At 36.2% G+C, this 16327-nt stretch overlaps 1 long non-coding RNA gene across 1 annotated transcript in view; it reads right to left on the minus strand.

Moving 5' to 3' along the window:
- Positions 1-219: 219 nt before the first annotated feature.
- The window catches only part of LOC309644302, a 64495-nt gene continuing 48387 nt past the window's right edge, over positions 220-16327 (minus strand). Inside the window, exon 2 of the long non-coding RNA XR_014254365.1 lies at positions 220-11933. This is a non-coding gene — a long non-coding RNA (uncharacterized lncRNA). The remainder of the gene's footprint in view (positions 11934-16327) is intronic.

Genomic DNA, 16327 nt, shown 5'->3' on the forward strand with positions numbered 1-16327 from the left:
AATTTAATAAAAAATGCTTGAGATGTTTGTGAATTTTTATTAATGTCATCCATTAATATTTGAATAATTGACATATTTAAATATTCAATATTCCCTTCCAAGAAAATATATCTTTTATTTTTCAGTAAAATATATGGCTTTTGGGGAAGTGTCTTGCACTGATATTTCCAATGAAAAAGAGTTTTGTTTTTCAGAGAATCAGCAGTATATATATATATATTTTTTAAAATAAATTTATTTATTTTTATTTTTGGGTGTGTTGGGTCTTCGTTTCTGTGCGAGGGCTTTCTCTAGTTGCGGCGAGCGGGGGCCACTCTTCATCGCGGTGTGTGGGCCTCTCACTGTCGTGGCCTCTCTTGTTGGGAGCACAGGCTCCAGATGCGCAGGCTCTGTAGTTGTGGCTCACGGGCCCAGTTGCTCCGTGGCATGTGGGATCCTCCCGGACCAGGGCTTGAACCCGTGTCCCCTGCATTGGCAGGCAGATTCTCAACCACTGAGCCACCAGGGAAGCCCGGCAGTATATTTTTTATAAAGAAATTTTCTGGAGGGTAAACATAGAGGGAAAATGAGTGTCATTAAGATTGGCAGGAGCTGGGCATTTAACAGGTCAATTTGTATAATATTATGTAAGGAGCAACAATTTGGTTCCTTAAAAGAGATTAGGTTAAAGAAATAAACTTACAATTTTCCCCAAATTATTCTTTTGGAAGGTTCTTCTGTAAGCAGGTTTTGTTCACTGTATGATTACAGATGATGAATAAATGGAAATATAAAGCTGCATTATCTTTCTAAAATACAACATTTTTCTCCAACACTGCGTCAGAGTATACCCAAAATAATTCTTAAAGACTGAAATCATGTTTTTCACCAAGGCATCATAATTCTGAGGTTTCTGGCATTTTATATATACTCATCTTCTCTGGTTAGCATTTGCTTTTTTTATTGTCCTTATTTTGATAATCAAGTTACTATTTCAATGTAAACATTAAACTTTATTTCTCTATGTTTCAGAAATATTTACAGAAGGAAATTCTGACATGTTGGGAGTGGAGTTAATTACAGATTTTTAATATGACTTAATGAGACATTTTGGGCTGGTAAGTTTTCTAGTAGGTGGTTCCAGTAGGAGGTGTACATCAGAATCCTAAAGGAAACAAAAACTGCAGATGTCTTGGTGTTCCTTAAAATATACAGGAGAGAGTCACAGCATTTGTATTTTCAAAAAGCTCTAGATGTGATTCAGGGGTGCACAAAAGTTTCCTCACCTTGAGTTATGTAGTAAACCCTCAGGAAGTAGAGATTTTCCTGAACTGTCCATCACCCCCAAAGGCCAGCTATTTGTCATCTCACTGGTGTCACTATGTTCCATTCTCTGCGTTCTAAGAAGAGAGTCTAGGTACTCTTCTTGCCCCCAGAAGTATCTCCCAGAGTTTTCTCGTATATAGTAAATCTTATTAAGGGTCAGAAGAGGCAACTTAAAATGTTTAATCAGTTTTATTTCATGGGAAAATTTTTATGATAGTGCAACATTTGTGAATTGAGAATTAGAAACTTCTCTGGTGTATCTCTTTCAGATGTCAAGGGTATATTATTTCTAGTTGATACTGATATTGTGAATATAAGTTTGATGAGAAATGGAAAATATCTTACAAAGAGTAATTTTAAGGGAAGGAAGTATGTCATCTTTTCTTTCTGACTTTTTAATCCTAAATCTTCTTCACGGCACTGTTTGAAGCCAGCCCTTTCCTTAAAGAGTTCTAACATACTCAGTTTTCATGGTAACCTTTCTTATTTCTAATTGTAAGGCATTTGGGATTATTTTGGTGCCTGAATACTGTGTTTTCTATTGTGCTTCAATTATTACATTTTTTTTATGAGGCTCTTAAAGGCTGAGATCTTTAGTACCCTGTGCACCAGTGAGAAAACAGCAGTCCCTCCTTATCCGTGGTTTCAGTTACCCATGGTCAGCTGTGGTCTGAAAAATATGACATAGAAATTCCGGAAATAAACAATTTGTAAGCTTTAAATTGTGGCCATTCTGAGTAGAGTGATGAAATCTCTCACTGTCCCACTCAGTGCCACCTGGGACATAAATCATCCCTTTGTCCAGCATTTCCTGCCCATTAGTCGCTCAATGGCCATCTGAGTTATCAGATTATTGCCGTGTTATAGCAGTTCTTGTGTTCAAGTCACTCTTATTTTACTTTAATAATGGCCTCAGAACACAAAAATAGTCATGGTGGCAATTTGGATATGCCAAAGAAGCTGTAAAGTGCTTCCTTTAAGTTAAATGTTTCAAGTTCTCGAATTAATAAGGAAAAAAAATTGTGTGGTGAGGTTGCTAAGATCTGCGGTACGAACGAATCTTCCATTTGTGAAATTGTGAAGAAGGAAAAAGAAATTCATGCTAGTTTTGCTGTCACACTTCAAAAGTTACTGCCACAGTGTGTGACATGTGCTTAGTTAAGACAGAACAGGAATTAAATTTGTGCAATAAGAGAGAGAGAAACTACATTGGTATAACTTTTATTACAGTATATTGTTATAATTGTTCTATTTTATTATTACCTATTTTTGTTAATCTCTTACTGTGCATAATGCATAAAATCCACTTTATCATAATTATATATGTATAGGAAGAAACATAGCATCTATAGGGTTCAGTACTATCCTTGGTTTCAGGCATCCACTGGGGGTCTCGGAACATAGACCACACAGGTAAAGGGAGACTACTGTATTGTCAAGTACATTTTAAGTGCATGAAACTCATATATTGGACTGAATGAAATAAAAACATTTTTCTTAACAGAGAAACTGACTTTATCAGTTCCAGCTGTCTCATACCTATTTATTTTTTTTTCTGTATAGTTAGAAAATGTAATAAGACTAAAGAAAGTGAGCACTTTTTTATTATGCAGTTGGTCCTCAAAATATATGATTGCCATCTTGGTATCATGCATTGTCTTTTTTAGAATAATGCATTTCAAAAACTACTCTATTCATATGTAAGCAGCAAACCAAACTTTGTAGCTATGGTAGTGTGCTTCTGGGGTGTACATACACGTTCTTCTGTCTGTGTTTGGTTTATATGTGTGTGGGGAGGTGAGAGGAGAAATTTCCTTACTGTAATTATCAAAGCAATACTTAGATGAGAAACATACAACAGGTATGTGATTCAAGATAACTTAAATCCATTATTATCCAAGAAAATTAAATCTCTTAACTTTGCTTAGTGCAATAGTAATGCATCACCCATGTGGATGATTTCTTGGCAACACTGGCTGAACTTAATATTTATCATAAATAAACAGTGTTTGTTAAAGGGATGTCATTGTAAATGCTCTCTTCCTTTATGAAAGCAGAATTAAAATGTCTTTACAGAATAAATACATCATTCTTCTCATTAAACTTCACAGAAGGGCTCAGTGAAAATAGGCTTTCACTGCAAGTTCCCTTCCCCTTATCTTTCTTTCCAGCTGTTCTGATTCTCCTAAAAATCAACTTCTCTTGGTGACTTCTGTTAATAGGTAATAAGACCAGTGATTTAAATCACTGATGACCCGCTTCTGGCTTTCAAACTATTCTAGCATGCTTCTAGTTAGAATAATGATTGCAGTGATAAGTCTATGTGAGCAGGTGGTAATTTTATACATTAATGCTCATCGAGCTTCTTAGATTTACATTAGCTCTTAAAATAATTTAAAAAGTTCTAATAGTTGAAGAAATATTTATGAATATTTGACATATAGATGTGCTTTCTAGCAAAATTAGAGATCTACACAAGCCTTGTTGAGATATATTTAGCTGCAACAAAACATGTATTTCCAGTACTGGCAATTGGTAAACTTAGCTTGCTCTGGTGTTCTTGTATTCCTTCTCAAAACGCTGTATTTTGATCAGGTCTACTAGCTGTGTCTTTAGAGCTCTTTAAGGGAAGTTCACTTATATTCATAAGACAAATTTAAAATTATTGCAAGTCCCTCCTCCTCCGTCTTTCCTCCCACAGGTGCACAAGTGCACACACACATGCTGCTATTTACTGTTTCTGTCCACAGAGTCTCTGTGACCTGGTGACTTGCTCTGCCACATCTGGTAACAACTCTGACAAAAAGGATGTATACTTTTTAATTGAAAGTAGCTACGTTTTCAAGTTCTTTAGTGAACCATTACTTAGCGTAAAGTCACTTTGGAATCAATTAAATATGAACCGTTGTCACATCAGTATTCATTGTAAAGCACTTAGGTGATTAAAGACCCTTGGCTTCTAAATATTTGACTGCTTACCAGCACCAGCCATTTAGAAAGCCTTATTAGCTCGTTATACTTCCAGGGATGGCAGCATGAAAAAGTAAAACAAAATGAGAGGAAACATAATTGCCTCCAAATGAATGTTCCTTCAGCCTTGGCATGGCTTGCGCTCTTCTCGGGTGCTCCTGTTCTTCCTCTAGCTCCTCTTACCTTCTGTTGCGAACTTCCGGGGCTTCCAGAGCTCTCTGCATCTACAGTGCGGGATTTTTACATAAAAATCCAAAATAAAAATAAATGAATACATTTATAAATTTTCATCATCCAGGTGGGATAGGGCTAAAATATACATTTTACATTTAGCAAATGAAGCAAGTGTGAGCATGTTTAGTAGTTCAAGAGCTTCCTTTAATTTAAACAAATTTTTAAATATGTTGGAACACATGTAAATGAAGTGTATAGGGATAACGTTAGTTTTAAATGATAATTTATGATACTCATCATAATAACTACTCTTTATTGAAGGAATTACATGTGACGCTATGTGGCATATATGTGTTTCTTTCATTTTATCAACGCCAATGCTATGATATCGGTATTCTCATCCCTGTTTATGTATGAGAAAACTGAGGCTTGCAGAAGTAAATTAAGTGATTCAGGTAATCCACGGAAGATTATATAGTGCTCTAACTTGGATTAGAATCCAGGTTGGACTAACTACAAAGTTCTGTTTCTTGAACACTAAGCTCAAATGACTCCTCATAAAGGTTCCCTAAGAATCTACAAAGAGATTTCTTTTGTTTGTTTGTTTGTTTGTTTTTGTTGTTATTTTTTGGCCCCGCAGAGTGGCATGGGATCTTATTTCCCCAACCAGGGATCGAACCTGTGCCCCCTGCAGTGGAAGTGTGGAGTCTTAGCCACTGGACCGCCAGGGAAGTTCCCAAAGAGATTTCTTAGAAACTGTTCAAGTTCCTAAGTACACAACTACATTTTGCCTAGACAGTCACTGAATAAAGTTAAAACTTTATTTATTTTAATACCCTTTGCTCAATTTTTTTATAATTCATAATTTTACCTGTTTGATGGAACTTTCTAGTTATTAAATACTTGATGCTTTCATGAAATCCAGTCTTTTCATATATAAAGATTGTAATATATAGTCTGTATATTCAAAAATATACATGATTTTGTAATCATATGTTTGGCTAAAATTTACAAAATGTTTACCTGTGCCTTATTTGGATAATCAATGTCATTTAAAAATATTCCACATCAATTTAAAAGGAGAAATACTCTTTAATAAATTGAAACAAGTAGTTATAAAAAGGAGATACTTTTCCCTGCAATAGCATAATAATGACCATTGACAGTCATTAGGGAGTAGCTAATGGCCAAAAGGGAACATGAAACAATTATTATGAGACCATAAAATTGATTTATAATAAAAAGGAGTGACACACATTGGCAAAATTTTTTAAAAATGTTTTTTGATGTATTTGAAAATAATGATTCTTTCCAAGTTTATGTTTCTACATTTTCCCTTCTCTCTAGGACCCATTTATTTTCAATCCTACAAAAATTATTTTAATCCCAAATAATATAAAATTTATATGCTTATTAATCTGATTCAGGCTTAATGAGAATTTGAAATTTGGGATTTTCTTGCTGACAACTCCAATTGTCTCAGTTTTGTAAGATTACTGCCAATGTCATACAACTTTGTCAGGAATGTTATGCTAAGTATTAATAGGCGTTGAGAGTGCTATGCTTGAATTTTTACCCAATGTACTGTTCTGTAACTTTATTTTAATCTACAATATCATGAAGCTTCATATTTAATACCAAGCTTTAATATATTGCACATTTTATCTCCTTTCTCCTTTCAATGTTCAGTTTTCTTCTATTTCATACCTCTTAGGTCAGGCACACATGTTACACGTTCATGTGGTTTAATCCCCTAAATGCTGAATGCATTGCTATTTGGGTACTCACAAGGCATCTGACCATCTCGTGGAGTCCAGGTGGAGAAGAGAAATATCTTTGCGTGAGGCAAGATGCTAGAAGGCAGGATGAGAATGTTTTAGGTCAGTCAGAGGTTGTAGTATAGAAAGGTGAGAAGAATTCCACTCAAATATTTCAATTTTCTCTGTGGAACACGAGGCAATATTATGACTTATGGTGAAGAGCTGGGAAAGCAAGCTTAAAAGGGATCATAGCATCTTAGAACAGCTGCTACAGGGAATGTGGAGGGGGTTGACTAGGGACAAGGTAAGCGATAATAAGTAATTCTCAAGCCCCCAGACCCATGTAGCCTCTGCAGGTTTGCAATATGGCCAATATATTATTTCAGGATGAATGCTGATAAAGCTGCCTCTGAGCTACCAATTCTGAACTATGCCCAGATATTAATTTTGGAGGCTAACAAAGTGCCATTTTCTCATTCATACCACTCTATTAAATTAAATATATATAATAAGACTCTTTTTCTACAAGACCGTAAGAAAATCTTTGTTAATTTTGAATTTTAAAATAATATCAAATAAACCATGACATATCAATGCAATTGAACACGGTACATATTAAAAAGGAATAAGATAGGAAGGACTATATTTCTTACATAGGAGGATTTCATAGTGATATTAAATGCAATTGCAACATAGTACGTGCAGTAAGTTCTCTCTTTTGTAAATAAGTTGTGGTTAAAACATACCCCTGGAGTGTTACCAGTCCATGGGCATTAGATAGAATTCTACAGGCTGCAACTTTGGAAGTTAGACATGGCTTCATAACATCGTATTCCTTTGTTTCTGAGGCTGAATGCCTATCCTTTCTTCAAGTATATATGATAAAGTGGGAGACTGCCCACCTTAACTATATCATATATCAGTAGGACTCTGTATGGAGTCATTTGTCTAAGTATATGGGTGTGACTTGGAAATTTAGGTCTGGTTAGAGCAGGTCAGAGCTTTATTGGAAAAATTTGTGCTTTCCCAGAAAATGAAGGAGTCCTCAAATTCTCACTATTAATGAAACACTGTGAGAGAAGGACAGAGAGAGAGAGTGAGAGGCATTACTGATTATTCTGGGCATCAAAACTGTGTAATGGGTTTGGTCTTTGAAGCTTCAGAGCTCACTTGAGTTGCTGAAAAGTAGTCCAGAGGTGATCACCCCTTTGAGATGGACAGGCACACCAAGTAGGTCCTGGGAGTTACCTCCCCCAGTTAGAAGACTTCCATAGCCAGTCCTGAGCTGTGGATGGGGCCCACACCTTACTTTGCTTCCAGGATGGTGATTTTGGTCAAAACTAAACCACCTGCTTTCACCTGGGCAGCAACCGTTCAGCACCTTGGGGACCACAGTACAGGACAGGGTCAAAAATAAATAAGGGGGCTTTTGTTTCCAGATATGGTGGGCAGTTCATGTCAGCTCTCTCACTGAACTCAACTAGATAACAGATAAAATATATATATATTTAAAAAATGTGCTTAAAGGTACTGAAAACAAACAAAGGTACAATGTAATGATGAATTACCAAACCAGAAACCTGAGGAGGACAGAAACGTAGGGAAAGAACATCTGGCATTTGGGGATGTTTTATCCTGTGGGGTAATGTACTGATTATTGAGAAGGTAGACAGGTCAAGAGGCTGACGAGCCCTTTTCAAAGGGATTGGTGGAGAGATGCCATATAAAATACAGGATGCTCAGGTAAATCTGAATTTCAGATAAATGATGAACAAGTTTTCAGTATGAGTATGTCCCATGCAATATTTGGTTTAAGGTGAATGAAGGAAAATGCTAATATCCACAGGAGACCAGCGCATCTGGGTGTTCAACAATAAAATGTTGATATACTTTATTGCCATGTGAGGTTTTTAAAATTTTTATTTATTTATTTATTTATTTATTTATTTATTTATTTATGGCTGTGTTGGGTCTTCGTTTCTGTGCGAGGGCTTTCTCTAGTTGCGGCAAGTGGGGGCCACTCTTCATCGTGGTGCGCGGGCCTCTCACTATCGCGGCCTCTCTTGTTGCGGAGCACAGGCTCCAGACGCGCAGGCTCAGCAATTGTGGCTCACGGGCCTAGCTGCTCCGCGGCATGTGGGATCTTCCCAGACCAGGGCTCGAACCCGTGTTCCCTGCATTGGCAGGCAGATTCTCAACCACTGCGCCACCAGGGAAGCCCCACCATGTGAGCTTTTAATTTGTGGTAGACTAATACTTTGATAGCAATAATTTTTTATGACAATTGCTAGTTTTGCTCTTCTTTCCTAGTATGAAAGGAAAGGTGCATTTGTAACACTTGAAAAAAGGATGGCTGAATTTGGCAAAATAAAGAGGAACTGAGATAAAATGGAGTGTTTAGTGGGTTGCTTTTTCCTGTCTTCCAGTCCCCCAACACACACACACACACACACACACACACACACACACACACACACACACACACACAATGGGATAAGGGAGAGAAGGAAACCAGATTTTCCTTTGTTATTTGAGAAGACTTAAATATCTAAGCATAGGAGAATCTGTCCAATTCTTCAAGTGGGAAGCTAGTTGAAGTTCTCACAGACCAAAGTTATGAAAGAACAGAAGAAATGGCTGTATGGCCTGTGGAGGGAAGAGAAGGGGGAGATAAGGGAGCATTTTCTCTGGATTCTGAAAGGAGTGGAGAGAGCCAGACTTCTTGAGTGGGGTATAGAAGTAGTGGAGAGGCAGGGCCAGGATGCCTGCCAAGTATTTGAAGAAACATAAGGTGAGGGGAAAATCACAGTCCCATAGCAGTGGTCAGGAGTAGATAGCCCAAGTCATAGATAGTCAGAATTTGTGGTGGAAATCTCTAAGAAGCCTTCCTCCAGGGAACACCAGCAGAGCTGAAAGCTGAGGAAGCTCTAGGACATGGGAACAGATGGGAAGGGCGTATACGTAGTGTCCCAACAATGACCTAACAATGGCCCAAGTTGCTTAACAAGGACCCAAGTCAAAAAATGATCTCTTTTTTTCTTACTGAGATGGTTAATTTTATGTGTCCATTTGACTGGGCTAAAGGATACCCAGATAGCTGGTAAAACATTATTTTTGAGTGAGTCTGTGAAGGTATTTCTGGAAGAGATTAGTATTTGAACTGGTAAAGCAGATAGTTCTCCCCAATGTGAATAGGCATCATCCAATCTGTTGAGGGCCCAAATAGAACAAAAAGATGAAGGAAAGTTGAATTCAGTTTCTCTGCTCGAGCTGAGACATCCATCTTCTCCTATCTCAAACATCAGCCTTCGTGATTCTTGGACTTTTAGATTCAGATCAAGACCAACATAATCACCCCTGTCCCTGCTCCCTGCCCAGTTCTTAGGCCTTCAGACTTAGACTGAATCATACCACCAGCTTTCCTAATTCTCCAGCTTGCAGACAGCAGATCTGGGATTTCTCAGCCTCCATAACTGCTTGAGCCAATTCCTATAATAACTATTCATATATATATATGTGTGTGTGTGTGTGTGTGTGTGTGTGTGTATAGACTCTTTGTTCTGTCTCTCTGGAGAAGCCTGACTAATGCACTTACTAACCCTATTGGGAAGTAGGCTAGCAAGCCCATTAAGAATATAGATATGTCAGAAAGCGAGTGGATATAAAGAAAAACCTGGGGATTAATGTTAAGCTAGGATGTGACTGTATCACAAACCTAAATCTGTTAAGAAATCATTGTAGGGACTTCCCTGGTGGCGCAGTGGTTAAGAATCCACCTGCCAATGCAGAGGACACGGGTTCGATCCCTGGTCCTGGAAGATCCCACATGCCACGGAGCAACTAAGCCCGTGTGCCACAACTACTGAGCCTGCGCTCTAGAGCCCGTGAGCCACAACTACTGAGCCTGTGTGCCACAACTACTGAAGCCTGCGTGCCTAGAACCGGTGCTCCAAAACAAGAGAGGCCGCCGCAATGAAATGCCCGCGCACCGCAACGAAGAGTAGCCCCCGCTTACCGCAACTAAAGAAAGCCCACGCACAGCAACGAAGACCCGACACAGCCAAAAATAAATAAATAAATTTATAAAAAATAAAAAAGTTCCTTGGGCTTCCTGAGAAACCAGTAACCATATTAAAAAAAAAAAAAGAAATCATTGTATTGGGTTGAGGGAAATACTGAAATTGATTGGAGTAAAATGTTCATATTAGGTAGCTAGGATTTCAGAGACAGGTATAAATTGATTATAAAAATGAAGGAAATTTGTTTAGAGTTTTGACTATAAATTTTATACTTATTATATCGGTATATACACAGAAAGAGAACCTGAAGAAAGATCATACCAAATTGTTAATTGTGATTTGGGGCTGGGGTGGCATGGAGTGGAATGGGGATGTGGGATTATAGCAATATTCCCCTAGTACATTGTATATTTCTCAAATGTTTGAATTTCTTACAAAAATAATTTCTTTGTAGTAAGAAATAGATCCTTCCAAACACAACAAAGATTAGCATTAACATGGGGAATGGCCTGAGCATATTCATCATGACCTTCCTCCTACTGGGGCACTGAACTACTAGGTGAAGCCTAGCATAGAACTGGAAAACACAGAGGAGATCCCAAATGTTACATATGAGGCCTCAGATTTATTGATGAGACGATGCATGGTCAGGACACCACTATTGTCAATGCTGAGATGACCAAGGACCCAGTCATTACAATGTGGCTCTGCCTCTTTGGAAAAGCCCATGGTGAGAATCTGACTCATGGCTAAGATGGAACACCTAAGTTAACACAGGGAGAAGAATGACCTGTCGTCTTGCTTCATGCACCCGTGGAAGAAATACTTTTCCTGCTGACACTAGTTGTCTGAGAGAAACATCCAGGTAGAGTAGGATTACCACTTTTCCATTTAGCTGGGAGAGGATACTTCTCTATACGGAAGAAACCTCCTGGCTAAGCCTCAGTGGAGAGGACTTGATTTAGCCCTGTCACCTCCTGTCTGCTGGTGGAGAAAAATCATCATATGTTTCACTGCCTGACCATGCGCTAATGCTGAATTGCTGAAGTGAAAGCTCACGCTGAGGAGACTCACTTTCTGATGGGAGCAGGCAAAGAAAGCTCAAGAAGGAGACAAAGCTGAAAAATGGAAACTGGAGGCTCTGATGGAGAGGTTGCACCATTAAAAGTGAAACACAGAATTAATACTGCTGAAAAGGGAGTTTGTGATCAGAAGTTTAAAGTGGAAGAACAACCTTTCAGCACAAAGGAGAAACACTAAGAAATGGAAATCCTGACTGAAAATATATGAGACATGGAGGACAGTCCCAGGGGAAATAATATGCAAATAACCAGCATTCCAGGAGCAGATGGAGGTAGAATCAATGATCAAAGCAATAATCTTCAGCGCCCTGATCTGAAGAAAGATCAAAAGGGCTTACCAAATGTCAGGCAGGAGTGATGAAACAGGCATACATCTAGACATATCTTCGTGAAATTTCTAGTGTCTGTGGAAAGAGAAAAAATATATACATTTTTCAAACAGATTAAAAAAAGTTTAAATATAATGGAAAAGGAGTGTTTGACTTTGACTTCTTATAGGCCACACCAGAAGCTAGTGCAATAATGGTTATACAGTTTTGAGAGAGAAAGCACTGTTGTATAAAAATCCTACTCTTGGAAAAGTTATTCATATGATGACAAAAAAGGACTTTTTTTTTTAACATCTTTATTGGAGTATAATTGCTTTACAATGGTGCGTTAGTTTCTGCTGTATAACAAAGTGAATCAGCTATACATATACATATTTCCCCATATCTCCTCCCTCTTGCATCTCCCTCCCACCCTCCCTATTCCACCCCTCTAGGTGGTCACAAAGCACGGAGCTGATCTCCCTGTGCCATGTGGCTGCTTCCCAATAGCTATCTGTTTTACATTTGGTAGTGTATATATGTCCATGCCACTCTCTCACTTTGTCCCAGCTTACTCTTCCCCCTCCCCGTGTCCTCAAGTCCATTCTCTACGTCTGTGACTTTTTTGGGTATGTAGGAACTCAAAGTATTCTACTCATGTTCTCATTCAAAATTACTCAAGGATGTACTCCAGCATAAATGATAGTAAATGTTAATAGAGATCTAAAGCAAACAGAAAATAAGAAATATAATAAATAGTAGTGAGCAATGAATCTAGTAAAATATGTAGGTAACCCTAAGTGGATGAGGACAAAGTGATTGCAAATTGTAATATCACTGATGAATAAGTACACTGAGAAGAGGCATACTCCAAGGAAAAAAGTGAAAAATAATAAGGAATTACATTTCTGAAGTACAGAGTTCAGAAAAATCTAGGATATGGAAATGGTATGAATGAGTGAGACAGTAAAATATTCTTAAGGTTCTGCCATTGTGGAGAATGGTAAAAGTACTACTAATTTTAATAAAACAGCAGAGAAATATGGGTTTTAATATGACTGTTGAAAATACAGGCTGATGAACTATTCAAGCAAATAGAGAAACATATTACTATTTCCAAACTATTGGTAGGGGGCAATTGAAATGCAAAACAAAATAAATAGAGCACAAAAACAACTTGTTCAAGCTCCAGCATCACAAATAGGCTAATGAAGGGTAGATTTAGAGCTGAGAGACAATAACTTGATAATGGCAGAGTATTCAAGGAGAATTCGATTAAAAAGAGTTGAAAGAATGGGATTTTAGTATCTCTCTTTCAGAGTTTGATACATTAAATGTGATACAATTAAAAAGATTTCAGACAAAAATGTAAAAATTACAACAAATTATCATGTACTTGACAACAAAAATAAATCTTAAAAATTCCAAAATGTGGCTATTTAAAGGTCTCATTATTTGGATACAAACAAAAATAAACAAAAACAGCACCACAAAAATGAGGTAACTAAAATAAAGTTTAACCAAGTCTTAAAACAATTTCAGTTGAAATTAAGAAAGTTTTAAAATATCTGGATCAATTAGAAAAACAAAAGTGAAATTATAATCTAGAAGTTGGTAGAAATAACACATTATCAGAATCGATAGGATATAGCATAAATATAAAAATGTATAACCTAAAAGCTTTTATTTTTAGCAAAAGAGAGGCAACATATATATTTAAGTGTTCAACCTAAGAAAAAATAAAGAAAACCCAATAAAATAATAAAATTTATAAAGTTAATCTAAAATAGAGGATTAAAAACAAAATAATAACTAAAAACTAGAATGAAACACTAAATAAAAGCAAAAGCAAATGGAGAAATAAGTGATTTTAGCAATCTATAAAATAAAAAAATTTATGCAGGAAGAGATAAAGTATTTGAACAGACCCGTTTTTGTGTTGTGTGTGTAAAAGATTATTAACAATCTAACATTAAAATATATAAGGTTTGGCTGGTTTTATAGTTAAGTTCTAATTAACCTTCAAAAAAACAGGCATTTTTCTATGTATTCAGACTTTTCTAGAGCATGGGAAAAAACAGCTTTAAAAATTTATTTTATAAAGAGAACATAATCCCTCACACAAAAACTTGAAAGGATAGTACAAAATTTAGTCTAGGTCACCTGTGAATATAGACATAAATATCCCAACTATAAATAGAATTGCAGCAGTGTTTTAAAATAATAATAATAATATGCTGTGGGCCAAATAGTTTATTCCAGGAATGCAAGAATGTTTCAAAATTAAGATCTAGCTATACAATTTGTAATATTAAATTAGAGGAGAAAATGCTCTCATTATCAATAGATTCTGTGAAATAATTTAATTAAAATAACTGATTTAAAGTAAAAATAAATTGAGAAAAATAAATTGGGAATAAAAATGGGAGGTACTGTTTTCCAAAAAAAAAAAAAAAAAAAGAAAACATTCTAATGAATGATAAAATAGTAAAGTCATTGATGTTAAAATAAAATACAAGGGAAGGATGCTTCCTATAATCACTATTTTCAATTTTATCTTGTGTTTCTAGTTCATGTAACATAACATGGGAATAAAGTAAGTGGTATCAGTATTTCAAAACAAGAAATAAAATTACCATGATTTTCATATAATTTGCATACCTAGAAAATTCAGAAAAGTCAGAAAAAAGACTGTTATCAATAATAAGAGGATACAGTAAGTTACCTGGATACATGATAAAGATACAATTTAATGACTTTCCTTTATAGTAACAGAAACCTGTTAGAATGGAAATTTTAAAAATATGCTAATCTCAATAGCAGCATTAATCATAAACTCGTTAGGAATAAACTAACACACTAGAATGTTAAAAAATTGTTTAAATAAAAACATTCATTGAAGGACAAATAAAGAGTGATGATGTTTCTGAGGGGAAGATTTACTAAAAAACGTATAAATCCTTCCTAAATTAGTATTTGCAGTTAACATGTTTCTAATAATAGTCCCAATGCTATCTCCTGTGTTCAATTCCACAGTTCCTTTGTATATCATTAGCTTTCTGGCAGAAAGCAGATGGCACATTCAAATGGAGTAATTGAGGAAAGTTTAATGAAAAGATGATTTACAGAGGTTTTGGTAGGGGGAACTGAAAAACTACAGGAGATGGTGAAGGCCCCCGGGACTCATATCACCATCCTGAGTCCTAAACAAATGGAAAGGGGAGGGAGTGGAGAACAGAGAGTTCCAACTCTAGCTGTAGGAGAGGACCACCCAGTGAGAACTATGGCCCACTGAGGACGGAGGATCGTGGACCATAGCCCTGCTGAGAAGGAGCTGAGTGAATGAATGTCATATCCGTTGGTGCCTCTCATAGCCAAACTCAAATGGAATCAAGAGGCAAGAGGTTCAGGGTGAGGCAATCCACAGACGCCAGTCTCCCAAGATAAAGAGGCAAGTGAATCTGGAGAGGCAAGTACAGATGTCCAGGACTATTTTAAAGAATCATGTATAACTTTGCTAAGAAAATATTGAAAACTGCATGTAATAAAAGAGGACTTGTCCTATCCCAGATCTTAAAATTTTCAATAAATGCACTGACTGAGAAAAGCAAAAAGCAAGCAAAGTAACAAAGTTGAACAGAGAGCCCAAAATAAGCTTGAATATGTATGGGAACTGAATATATATTAGAGATTCTATTCCATTATGTAGAGGAAAGAATGACTTATTTGATAAAAGTTTTAAACTATTTTTTAACCATTGATTTGGAAGAAAATAAAGTTGATATTCAACTCATATGATACAAAGATAAATTACAGACTAATGAAAAAACTAGAAAAATAAAATATAATGGATCTGAAGAAACTATAATGGACTATTTTTCTATAACTTTGGTTTCAATTGTATTTCCTAAATAAGACAGGACATGTCATAAAGAAAAAATGTACTGGATTTGAGCAGATAAAAATAAAGTTTGGATTGCAAGAATTAACAAACAAAACAAAGACACAGGACAGCAAGAATGTATCTGCAACAAAATAATACACAGAGGATTAATTCCTATAAAATAAAGCTATTCCCTAAAAATAAGAAAAAGTCATATCATCAAACAGAAATGGGCAACTTGTATGTATAGGCAATTTGAGAAGGGGAAATATAAATAATAAGTATATGAAGACATGTTAAAACTAAATAATAGAAAAATTTAGACCTTGAAAGTATCATCATCAGAATGGAAAACTTTAAAAATATTTGTAACATCTAGTGATGATGAGGGTGTGCAAAAACAAGTGCTTTTCTACTTACTGTTGGTAGGAGTAAAACTACATATTTTCAGAAATTACTTTTCAAGTACCTATTAAGTTTAAAATGTGAATATAGTTTGTCCCATAATTCCACTTAGAAATATATCCTATAGGAATAAAATAATTAAACTGGGAAGGATATCTCTTCTTTCCTTCCTTCCTCCGACCCTCCCTTCCTCCCTTACTTCCTTCCTGTTAACAATTTTTAAAAAAGAAACATGCGTTTAACATGGTTTAGTTAAATGTCCTTTAGCAATGAAAGGTTGTTTGGTAGAAACTGTTAGTGCTTTCAAATACCCATATTCTCTTCTACATTTCCTAAACTCCCTTGCATTAGCTTGGGACCACATGGCTACCTCTGGCCAATGGATGTATGCAAAAGGACAGTCCATAGAGGCAGCTAGGAG

Source organism: Balaenoptera physalus, assembly GCF_965194825.1.
Source record: "Balaenoptera physalus genome assembly, chromosome: 15".
NCBI classification, from domain to species: Eukaryota; Metazoa; Chordata; class Mammalia; order Artiodactyla; family Balaenopteridae; genus Balaenoptera; species Balaenoptera physalus.